At 50.7% G+C, this 11,851-nt stretch overlaps 1 protein-coding gene across 1 annotated transcript in view; it reads left to right on the top strand.

Annotated features, from left to right (window-relative positions):
- Positions 1-4,132: 4,132 nt before the first annotated feature.
- The window catches only part of LOC119930838 (LIM domain containing preferred translocation partner in lipoma), a 728,061-nt gene continuing 720,342 nt past the window's right edge, over positions 4,133-11,851 (top strand). Inside the window, 1 exon segment of the mRNA XM_038749542.1 lies at positions 4,133-4,215. The gene's annotated coding sequence lies outside the window, so the exon portion shown is untranslated.

Here is an 11,851-nt window from a genome sequence, read left to right as displayed (position 1 = left end):
GTATCCTCCCCAGCGCATAGAACAGTGCTTTGCACATAGTGCTTAACATACCAAAATTATTATTATTAATCTCCATTTTACAGATGAGGGAACTGAAGCCCAGAGAAGTGAAGTGATTTGCTCAAGGTCACACAGCAAACAAGTGGCAGGGTCTGGGATTAGAACCCATGACCTCTGACTACCAATCCCAGGATCTTTCCACTGAGCCACGCTGCTTCTCATAGAAGTGGGAAATGGGGAACGACTATTGTGATCCTTATTTACCGCCTGTAGAAGCAACAAACTCCAATGAGAGCAGAGTCATTCATTCATTCAGTCGTATTTATTGAGCACTTCCAGTGTGCAGAGCACTGTACTAAGCACTTGTAAAGTACAATTCACCAACAAGAGAGACAATCCCTGCCCACACCAGGCTCACAGTCTAGAAGGGGGGAGACAGATAACAAAACAAGTCAACAGGCATGACCCATTGGGACTTTGGGCTGCCGTTGACCTGACAGTTTTCCAGTTGCAAAATCCCTGGTGGCAGCTGTTGAGGCAGGGGATTGGTGGAGGAATCCAGGCTCTCAGGCCCTCTACCTTGCCACTTTGCAAATCCCGGGATGGGGGCGGGGGGGGGAGAAGGGGGGCGTCTTCCATTCTCTGCAAACTCATTCTCTGTCTAGACTGAGCCTTCGTCCATTCATTCATTCAATCATATTTATTGAGCGCTTACTGTGTGCAGAGCACTCTATTAAGCGCTTCGGAAGTACAAGTTGGCAACATACAGAGATGGTCCCTACCCAACAGTGGGCTCACAGTCTAGAAGGGGGAGACAGAGAACAAAACATATTAACAGAATAAAATAAATAGAATAAATATGTACAAGTAAAATAAACAGAGAAATACGTACAAACATACATATATACAGGAGCTGTGGGGAAGGGAAGGAGGTAAGGCGGGGGGGATGGAGAGGGGGAGGAGGGGGAGAGGAAGGAGGGGGATCAGTCTGGGAACGCCTCCTGGAGGAGGTGAGCTCTCAGTAGGGCCTTGAAGAGAGGAAGAGAGCTAGTTTGGTGGATGTGGGGAGGGACGGCATTCCAGGCCAGGGGGAGGACATGGGCCGGGGGTCGACGGCGGGACAGGCGAGAACGAGGCATGGTGAGGAGATTAGCGGCAGCAGAGGAGCGGAGGGTGCGGGCTGGGCTGTAGAAGGAGAGAAGAGAGGTGAGGTAGGACGGGGCGAGGTGACAGCCTTGAAGCTGAGGGTGAGGAGTTTCTGCCTGATGTGTAGGTTGATTGGTAGTCACTGGAGATTTTTGAGGAGGGGAGTAACACGCTCAGAGCGTATCTGGACAAAGGCAATCTGGGCAGCGGCATGAAGTATGGATTGAAGTGGGGAGAGACAGGAGGATGGGAGATCAGAGAGGAGGCTGATACAGTAATCCAGACAGGATAGGATGAGAGCTTGAACGAGCAGGATAGCAGTTTGAATGGAGAGGAAAGAGCGGATCTTGGCAATGTTGCGGAGCTGAGACTGGCAGGTTTTGGTGACGGCTTGGATGTGAGGGGTGAATGAGAGAGCGGAGTCGAGGATGACACCAAGGCTGCGGGCTTGTGAGATGGGAAGGATGGTAGTGCCATCAACAGTAATGGGAAAGTCAGGGAGAGGGCAGGATTTGGGAGGGAAGACAAGGAGTTCAGTCTTGGACATGTTGAGTTTTAGGTGGCCGGCAGACATCCAGATGGAGATGCCCTGAAGGCAGGAGGAGATGCGAGATGGGAGGGAGGGGGAGAGAGCAGGGGCAGAGATGTAGATTTGGGTGTCATCAGCGTAGAGATGATAGTTGAAGCCATGGGAGTGAATGAGGTCACCAAGGGAGTGAGTGTAGATCGAGAACAGAAGGGGACCAAGAACTGAACCTTGAGGAACCCCTACAGTAAGGGGATGGGAGGGGGAGGAGGAGCCTGCAAAAGAGACTGAGAATGAATGACCGGAGAGATGAGGAGAACCAGGAGAGGACGGAGTCTGTGAAGCCAAGTTTGGATAGCGTGTTGAGGAGAAGGGGGTGGTCCACAGTGTCGAAGGCAGCTGAGAGGTCGAGGAGGATTAGGATAGAGTATGAACCGTTGGATTTGGCAAGCAAGAGGTCATTGGTGACCTTTGAGAGGGCAGTTTCCGTGGAATGTAGGGGACTGAAGCCAGATTGGAGGGGATCGAGGAGAGAGTTGGTGTTGAGGAATTTGAGGCAGCGTGTGTAGATGACTCGTTCAAGGAGTTTGGAAAGGAATGGTAGGAGGGAGATGGGGCGATAACTAGAAGGTGAGGTGGGGTTAAGAGAGGGATTTTTTAGGATGGGAGAGACATGAGCATGTTTGAAGGCAGAGGGGAAGGAACCAGTGGAGAGTGAGCGGTTGAAGATGGAAGTTAAGGAAGGGAGAAGGGATGGAGAGATTTCGGTAGCAGAGATTGTGAGCCCATTGTTGGGTAGGAACCGTCTCTATATGTTGCCGACTTGTACTTCCCAAGTGCTTAGTAATAATAATAATGGCATTTGTTAGCACTTACTATGTGCAAAGCACTGTTCTAAGCACCAGGGTGCATATAAGGAGATCAGGTTGTCCCACTTGGGGCTCACAGTCTTAATCCCCATTTTACAGATGAGGTCACTGAGGCTCAGAGAAGTTTAGTGCCTTGCCCAAAGTCATACAGCTGACAAGTGGCGGAGCAGGGATTAGAACCCATGACCGCTGACTCCCAAGCCTGGGCTCTTTCCACTGAGCCACGCTGCATCTCTTAGTCCAGTGCTCTGCACACAGTAAGCACTCAATAAATGATGATGGCATTTGTTAAGCACTATGTGCAAAACACCGTCCAAAGCGCAGAGGATACAAGGTGATCTGATTGTCACATGTGGGGCTCACAGTCTTCATCCCCATTTACCAGATGAGATAACTGAGGCCCAGAGAAGTTAAGTGACTTGCCCAAAGTCACACAGCTAACAAGTGGCGGAGTTGGGATTTGAACCCATGACCTATGACTCCCAAGCCCCGGCTTTTTCCACTGAGCCACGCTGCTTCTCTTCGTCCAGTGCTCTGCACACAGTAAGCACTCAATAAATGATGATGATGGCATTTGTTAAATGCTTACTACGTGCAAAGCACTGTTCTAAGCGCTGGGGAGGATACAAGGTGATCAGATTGTCCCACGTGGGGCTCACAGTCTTCATCCCCGTTTTACAGATAAGGTAACTGAGGTCCAGGGAATGTAAAGGACTTGCCCAAAGTCACACAGCTGACAATTGGCTGAGTCTGGATTAGAACCCTTCTAGACTGTGAGCCCGCTGTTGGGTAGGGACCATCTCTATATGTTGCCAACTTGTACTTCCCAAGCGCTTAGTACAGTGTTCTGCACACACTAAGCACTTAATAAAACAGAGAAGCAGCGTGGCTCAGTGGAAAGAGCACGGGCTTTGGAGTCAGAGGTCATGGGTTCGAATCCCGGCTCCGCCACATGTCTGCTGTGTGACCTTGGGCAAGTCACTTAACTTCTCTGAGCCTCAGTGACCTCATCTGTAAAATGGGGATTAAGACTGTGGGACAACCTGATCACTTCGTATCCCCCCAAGCGCTTAGAACAGTGCTTCGCACATAGTAAGCGCTTAACAAATGCCAACATTATTACTATTATTATTATTAAATACGATTGATTGATTGACCTCTGACTCCCAAGTCCGGACTGTTTCCACTGAGTCACTCTGCTTCTCTTAGTCCGGGGCTCTGCACGTAGTAGGCGCTCAATAAATACGACTGAACGAATGAATGCAAAGACAACTTTTGCCCTCTGCAGCCTTGCCACTTCCTCAAGCACTGCACTCGCCAGCTCCTCCTTCGCCTCTAATTCTGCCACGAAGCACCGGGGCCATTCCCCTCCTCTTCCCCTCGCCGCTTCCACCTCGGAGGAGGCAGCTTGCAGCCACCTCCAATCTCTCCCCCCTCCTCGCCTTTCCCTTGCATCGCCCTGGCACCCGCCTTCCCCATACCTTACATGGACAAATCTGCCGTGGGGAAAGTCAGGAATTCGGGCCCCTGACGTCAGGGAGAATGAGGAGGGGGGGGGTGGGAATAGGAAGGAGTGTGTGTGTTGTGTGTGTGGGGGGGTGGGAAGCACCAACCAGCAGCTCCAGCTCTGCAGAAGTTTCACTTTTTGTTTGTGGGTTTGCTCCTTGGCCCTGGGTGAGTTTTTTTTTTTTTTTTTTAATCCTCCCCCTCTGGATTCGGTAGCTTTAAAAAGCGGGAGAGCAAGGTAAGGGCTGCAGACAGGATGCACAGCTGCTGTCCTGGGCAGGGATTGGGGAGGAGGGGGGTGCTTGGAGCTAAGGTGCAACCCCTGCAGGGACAAGAGGGTGGGGGGTCGCTCCTTGGGACAATGGGGGGAGGGGAGTCCCTGCTGCAGCTGGGGCACCTCCTCTTTCTCTTCTTCCTCCGCCTCCTCCTCCTCCTCTCGCTGCTGCCGCTGCCGCTCTGGCTCCCCGAGGTATTGTTGCAAATGCTACTTACCCCCTCCCCTTCCTCCCTCCCTTCCCCGCCGCTTTTCTCCCCCTCCCTCCCCGCCTGCTGCGCTGCAAGCTGTGCAGACGAGCGAGTCCGGGGTGCCAAGCTTTGCTCCAGTTTTCTGTCTTGCTTCCCCCCCTGCCAGGGCCGAGGCCCACTGCTTTGCACAAGGCTCGACGCCCCTGCCCCCCTCCCGTGCCTCGGTTTCCCCGGGATCTGGGATCCGTGCACTCGGGGGGCCTTCTGCACCTCTTGCCTTGCTCCAAGATGAGCCCCAGAGGAAGTGGGATCGTTTCCCCCCAGTCCCCTCCCCATTTTTCTTTCAGGGGGCGGGGCTGCCACCCGGCCGACCCGGACTTTCCCTCGGTTTTCCGGCAACAAGTGGGCCTGCTGCACCCAGGGTGGATGGATTTGGGCTCAGCCCTCGGGAGGGTCGGTCGCCTCCCCCCTCCACCGGGCTGGAAGGAGCTCCTCGCCTTCCTAGTCCAGCAGGGCCACCGTCAGAGGTGATGCCACCCCAGGACTGGCACTCCAGTTTCACCCCCAGAGCCCCTGCCCCCAGCCCAGCGTGGGCAAGAAAGCCACAACTGGTCTTATTAGCTCATGCTCTTTTTCCTCCCGACCTGCCCTCTCCCCACGGGGTTGTTGAGTATGCGTAATCCAAATTCCTTTCCTACTCATCCGACAAAAATTCTGACCCGTGGTGGGAGGGTGAGGAGGCAAGAGTTAACTCGAAGGCTGGTTACAGTCAGCTGTTTAGAGGGTTATAAGGCTCAGGTGTGCCCACATAGTACAAATGTGCCCTGTTCTTCAGCATAATGATAATAATTTAACAATAGAGAAGCAGCATGGCCTAGTAATAATAATGGCATTTATTAAGCACTTACTATGTGCAAAGCACTGTTCTAAGCACTGGGGAGTTTACAAGGTGATCAGGTTGTCCCACGTGGGGTGCACAGTCTTAATCCCCATTTTACAGATGAGATAATTGAGGCCCAGAGAAGTTAACTGACTTGCCCAAAGTCACACAGATGACAAGTGGCAGAGCCCGGATTTGAACCCATTACCTCTGGCAAGAGCAGGGGCTTGGGAGGCAGAAGATGTGAGTTCTAATGCCGACTTGCCTAAGATCGCACAGCAGACAAGTGGCAAAGTCACTTCACTGTTCTGTGCCTCCGTTACCTCATCCGTAAAGTGGGGATTAAGACGGTGAACCCCAGGTGGGTTAGGGACTGTGTCCAACCTAATTACCTTGTATTTACCCCAGTGCTATAACAGTGCCAGGCACATAGTAAGTGCTTAACAAATGCCATCATCATTATTATTATTTAATAATAGCAAACGGCGTGGCCTAATGGAAAGTGCACAGGCCTGGAAATCAGAGACCCTCAGTTCTAATCTCAGCTCGGCCAGTTACCTGTTGTGTGACCTTGAGAAAGTCACTTCTCTGTCTCAATTCCCTAATCTCTACAATGGGGATTCACTATCTGCCCTACCTTATGATTAGACCGTGAGCCCCATATGGGATGTGGTTATCTTGTATCTAAACCGAAGGCTTAGTATAGTACTTGGCAATCAATCAACCAATCAGTCGTATTTATTGAGCGCTTACTGTGTGCAGAGCACTGTACTAAGTGCTTGGGAAGTACAAGTTGGCAACATACAGAGATAGTCCCTACCCAACAGTGGGCTCACAGTCTAGAAGGGGGAGACAGGGAACAAAACCAAACATATTAACAAAATAAAATAAATAGAATAGATATGTACAAGTAAAATAGAGTAATAAATATGTACAGACATACATATATACAGGTGCTGTGGGGAAGGGAAGGAGGTAAGACGGGGAGGTGTAGAGGGGGACGAGGGGGAGACGAAGGAGGGGGCTCAGTCTGGGAAGGCCTCCTGGAGGAGGTGAGCTTTCAGTAGGGCCTTGAAGGGAGGAAGAGAGCTAGCTTGACGGATGGGCAGAGGGAGGGCATTCCAGGCCAGGGGGATGATGTGGGCCGGGGGTTGACGGCGGGACAGGCGAGAACGAGGCACGGTGAGGAGATTAGCGGCAGAGGAGCGGAGGGTGCGGTCTGGGCTGTAGAAGGACAGAAGGGAGTTGAGGTAGGAGGGGGCGAGGTGATGGAGAGCCTTGAAGCCAAGGGTGAGGAGTTTCTGCCTGATGCACAGATTGATTGGTAACCACTGGAGATTTTTGAGGAGGGGAGTAACATGCCCAGAGCGTTTCTGGACAAAGACAATCCAGGCAGCAGCATGAAGTATGGATTGAAGTGGGGAGAGACACGAGGATGGGAGATCAGAGAGAAGGCTGATGCAGTAGTCCAGACGGGATAGGATGAGAGCTTGAACGAGCAGGGTAGCGGTTTGGATGGAGAGGAAAGGGCGGATCTTGGCAATGTTGCAGAGCTGAGACCGGCAGGTTTTGGTGACGGCTTGGATGTGAGGGGTGAATGAGAGAGCGGAGTCAAGGACGACACCAAGTTTGCGGGCTTGTGAGATGGGAAGGATGGTAATGCCATCAACAGTGATGGGAAAGTCAGGGAGAGGGCAGGGTTTGGGAGGGAAGACAAGGAGTTCAGTCTTGGACATGTTGAGTTTTATGTGGCGGGCAGACATCCAGATGGAGATGTCCTGAAGGCAGGAGGAGATGCGAGCCTGGAGGGAGGGGGAGAGAGCAGGGGCAGAGATGTAGATTTGGGTGTCATAAGCATAGAGATGATAGTTGAAGCTGTGGGAGCAAATGAGGTCACCAAGGGAGTGAGTGTAGCTAGAGAACAGAAGGGGACCAAGCACTGAACCTTGGGGAACCCCCACAGTAAGGGGATGGGAGGGGGAGGAGGAGCCTGCAAAAGAGACAGAATGAACGACCAGAGAGATAAGAGGAGAACCAGGAGAGGACAGAGTCTGTGAAGCCGAGGTTGGGTAGCGTGTTGAGGAGAAGGGGGTGGTCCACGGTGTCGAAGGCAGCTGAGAGTTCGAGGAGGATTAGGATAGAGTATGAGCCGTTGTATTTGGCAAGCAGGAGGTCATTGGTGACCTTTGAGAGGGCAGTTTCCGTGGAATGTAGGGGACGGAAGCCAGACTGGAGGGGGTCGAGGAGAGAGTTGGTGTTGAGGAATTCGAGGCAGCGCGTGTAGACAACTCGTTCAAGGAGTTTGGAAAGGAATGGTAGGAGGGAGATGGGGTGATAACTGGAAGGTGAGGTGGGGTCAAGAGAGGGTTTTTTAGGATGGGAGAGACATGGGCATGTTTGAAGGCAGAGGGGAAGCAACCAGTGGAGAGTGAGCCGTTGAAGATGGAAGTTAAAGAGGGGAGAAGGGACGGAGCGAGAGATTTCATGAGATGAGAGGGAACAGGGTCAGAAGCACAGGTGGCCAGAGTAGCACTTGAGAGGGGGGAGGAGAGCTCCTCTGAGGATACTGCTGGGAAGGATGGGAGAGTAGCAGAGAGTGTTGAGAGCTGGGGGGTTGGAGAAGGGGGGGAAGTGACTTTGGGGAGGTAGGACCTGATGGATTTAATTTTGTTAATGAAATAGGAGGCCAGATCTTTGGGGGTGAGGGAAGGAGGAGGGGGAGGAACCAGGGGCCTGAAAAGGGAGTTGAATGTACGGAAGAGCTGGCGGGGGTGATGGGCATGGGTGTCAATAAGGGAGGAGAAATAGTTTTGTCTGGCAGAGGAGTGGGCTGAGTTAAGGCAGGAAAGGATAAACTTCAAGTGAACGAGGTTGGCCTGGCGTTTAGACTTTCGCCAGCAGCGTTCGGCAGCTCGAGCATAAGAGCGAAGGAGGCGGACAGTGGCAGTGATCCAGGGCTGTGGGTTAGTGGTACGAGAGCGGCGGAGGGAAAGGGGAGCGAGTGAGTCAAGCTGAGTAGAAAGGGTAGAGTTGAGAGCAGTAATCTGATCATCAAGACTGGGTAGAGAGGAGAGGGAGGCGAGGTGGGGTGTGAGGCACTAAGAAAGATGGATGGGGTCAAGAGAGCAGAGATCTCTGTGAGGGAGTAATATGGATTTACAGGGGAAAGGAGTGTGAGTGAGGAGGCAGGTGAGAAGATTATGATCAGAGAGAGGGATTTCAGAGTTGGTGAGGGTGGACACAGTGCAGCGGTAAGAGATGATGAGGTTGAGGGTATGACCAAGTTGGTGAGTGGGTGAGGTGGGGTGGAGCAAGAGGTTGGCAGCATCAAGGAGAGATAGAAGGCGGGCAGCAGAGGAGTCATCAGGTATATCCATGTGGATGTTGAAGTCTCTGAGGATCAGAGTGGTCATGGAAAAAGAGAAAAGGAAGGTGAGGAAGGGGTCAAAATAGTTAAAGAAGTTGGAGGTGGGGCCGGGTGGGGGGGCGGAGGATGATGGCTACAAGAATCTGGAGGGGGTGCTAGAGGCGAATAATGTGGGCTTCAAAGGAAGGAAAGGGAAGGGGGAGGAGGGATAGTGAGAAAGCGACATTGGGGGACGAGAAGGAAACCGACACCTCCTCCTTTTCCGGTGAGTCTGGGGGAGTGGGAGAAGAAGAGGCCTCCACTGGAGAGAGCAGCAGAAGAGATCAATCAAGGGTATTTATTGAGCATTTATTGTGGGCAGAGCACCATACTAAACATTTGGGAGAGTACAATACAGCAGAGGTGGTGGACAAATGATCCCTACCCACAAGGTGCTTACAGTCTATCTGGGGAGATAGACATTAATATAAATATAGATATGTACATAAGTGATGTGGAGCCGAGAGTGGGGTGAGTACCAAATGCCCCAAGGGTACTGATCCAAGATGCTGAAGGGAGAGGGAGTGTTGTTCTCTGACAAGAGTCCTTCTCATGTAGGAAGACTGATGACCTCATTTCACCCATTCCAACACACGAGACTTAAAGCTGTACCTAAGCAGCCAGAGGGAAAAATTGGTGTACTTCACCGAGTGTGGAGCCAGACCCATTCCATTGCTAAGGTGCGGAACCTGTGGAGTCCAACAGGTCCAAATGGGCCTCTGGTTCCAACTGTGCCAACAAGAAGAGCTCGTTCTGAAATGGTCATTGGCACATAGTAAGTGCTTAGCAAATACCACAGTTATTATTATCATTTGTTAAACACACACTGTGTGTCAAGTGCCAGGCTAAGCGCTGGAGGAAATACAAGAGAAGCAGATCAGACACTGTCTCTGGTCCACACAGGGCTTGCAGTCTAAAGGGGGTGGGAGGCTTCCTTCCTCACCTTGGGTATCAATCAATGGTATTTATTGGACACTTGCTGTGTGCAGAGCAGTATATTCAGCATTTGGGAGAGAACAGTACAACAGACTTGGTAGGTACTTCCCTTAACCTCCCCAGTGCTTAGAACAGTGCTTTGCACATAGTAAGCACTTAATAAATGCTATTATTATTATTATGAGCTGATGATGATGATGATGATGGTATTTAAGTCCTAACTGTGTGCCAGGCACTGTACAAAGCGCTGGGGTGGATACAGGCAAATCACGTTGGACACAGTCCCTGTCCCAAGTGGGGCTCACAGTCTCAACCCCCATTTTATGGATGAGGTAACTGAGGCACAGAGAAGTGAAGTGACTTGCCCAGGTCACACAGCATAAAAGTGGCAGACCTGGGATTAGAACCCATGACTTTCTGACACCCAGGTCTGTGCTCTATCCCCTTTACCATGCTACTTCCTCTAATGCCAGCACCAGCTGGAACAGAGGCAGGGGTGAATGGGGATTCTGTCAGAGGCAGCATTGTGGACCCCTCTCCCCCAGTGGCTGGGGGCAAAGACCCTAAGGCCAGTAAGTCCACGGCATCTGTCCCCTTTTCCCAACTCTTCAGTAGCCCTAATGGAGTCAGCGCACTGAAATTTAACAATCCCCTGTGAACTAGAAATCAAGTCAGCCCTTCTTGTTCTGTTCCATCTCTGTTCCTCCATTTTCCACCTGTGAAAGGTTGAGAAGCATCTGCCCTTCCTCCAGCTGCATCTGTTTGGTCTGAGTGTGCATCAAGCTTTGCGAAGGGCTTTGAGTTCTCCAGGAAAAGGCGTTGGGGAAGTGTTGTGTTGTTTGAAATTATGGGAACAGGGAAAAAGTATCCTCTAAATAGGATTTATTCCATGATAATTTCTTCCCTTCACACTCGCTATTCTTCTCTATTCTAGCCATGCTGAGAGTCTGAGCCCATTTTCCTCCTTGCAAGCCCAGACATCTTGAAACCAGGTAGATGCACCTGGCGGATAGATGCTGCTGAATTTATCGTGGAGCTGTGAGGCTTTTTTTTTAAAGATAATTGAGTGCATTCATATTCTTTTCACTGTTCAGGACAATCTTTATCCTGGTGCTTTACTTGAGAGTAGGTATTAGGGAGGAGAGAATAGCACATATGGAGATAGATAACTGAGACTCCGAAAAAGACATAAAACAATCTTGTACACTTTGAATTCAACAGCAATAAAATAAGTGGATTAACAACTATAGTAATGCATGCTCCTTTTATCCTTACACTGACTGCCTCTCAGTAACTGCCACTTGTTAAATACAGGCAGGCCGACTGATTCTTCAGTGTTCTACCTGTTGGACCTTTTTAGTTTTCTTAGTATTTAAAGGGTCTCGTAGTCTTTTTAAAAGTTATCTTTTGTGGGTTTTTTTAAGAAGATGCACTGTTGATCTTTTCATCTTTTAACCTGCCCATTTTCATCCCCTTTTCCCTTTGCATAGTCACCCCAATACATTCATTATTGTTTAAATATTTTCACAATACTTTTTACATGCAAAATACCTTAATGATCATTCTAACTTATGGCCTCAACACCCCATGACAAGGACCACTGTTGATATTCCTGTCTTGTAGAGGGGAGAAAATGTTCAGACATTGAATGAAAATGAGAGCTCACGCTGATGCCTCATAACTGTCTGTCAGCCTCTGTCAGGCAGGAGATATTTATTGGGAACCCACGTGTTTACCAGGGGAGCCAAGTGCACTGGGGATAGAGGGAGTCACTGATCCGGTAGAAACAACCTGTGAAGAGAAAGCCATTATCCTTACCCTAGATTGCCCAGGGTGACCAGTAATAGTAGGCCTCATGAACACCAGATAAGGAGATGCTTGTGATGTCCCGTATGTTAAGCTGAGCATGCTGTGTTGGTGATACTGTTTTGAATGCTGATGGAGAAGTATGTCTGTTCCAGGAGTTCCTAGAGCATTTCTGCAAGGGGGGACCCTTGAACTCCCCCCTGCCCCGTTTGCTTTAGAGCATTTGATGTGCCTCTCAGGTCCATATGAACTGTGGTAACCAGGGTGAGCTGTGGATCTCAGCAGCAGGAGCCTGGGCAGAGGAAGGCTCC

The sequence above is a fragment of the Tachyglossus aculeatus genome, chromosome 7 (genome assembly GCF_015852505.1).
Source record: "Tachyglossus aculeatus isolate mTacAcu1 chromosome 7, mTacAcu1.pri, whole genome shotgun sequence".
Taxonomy (NCBI): Eukaryota; Metazoa; Chordata; class Mammalia; order Monotremata; family Tachyglossidae; genus Tachyglossus; species Tachyglossus aculeatus.
This window is presented reverse-complemented; position numbering and strand designations above follow the sequence as displayed.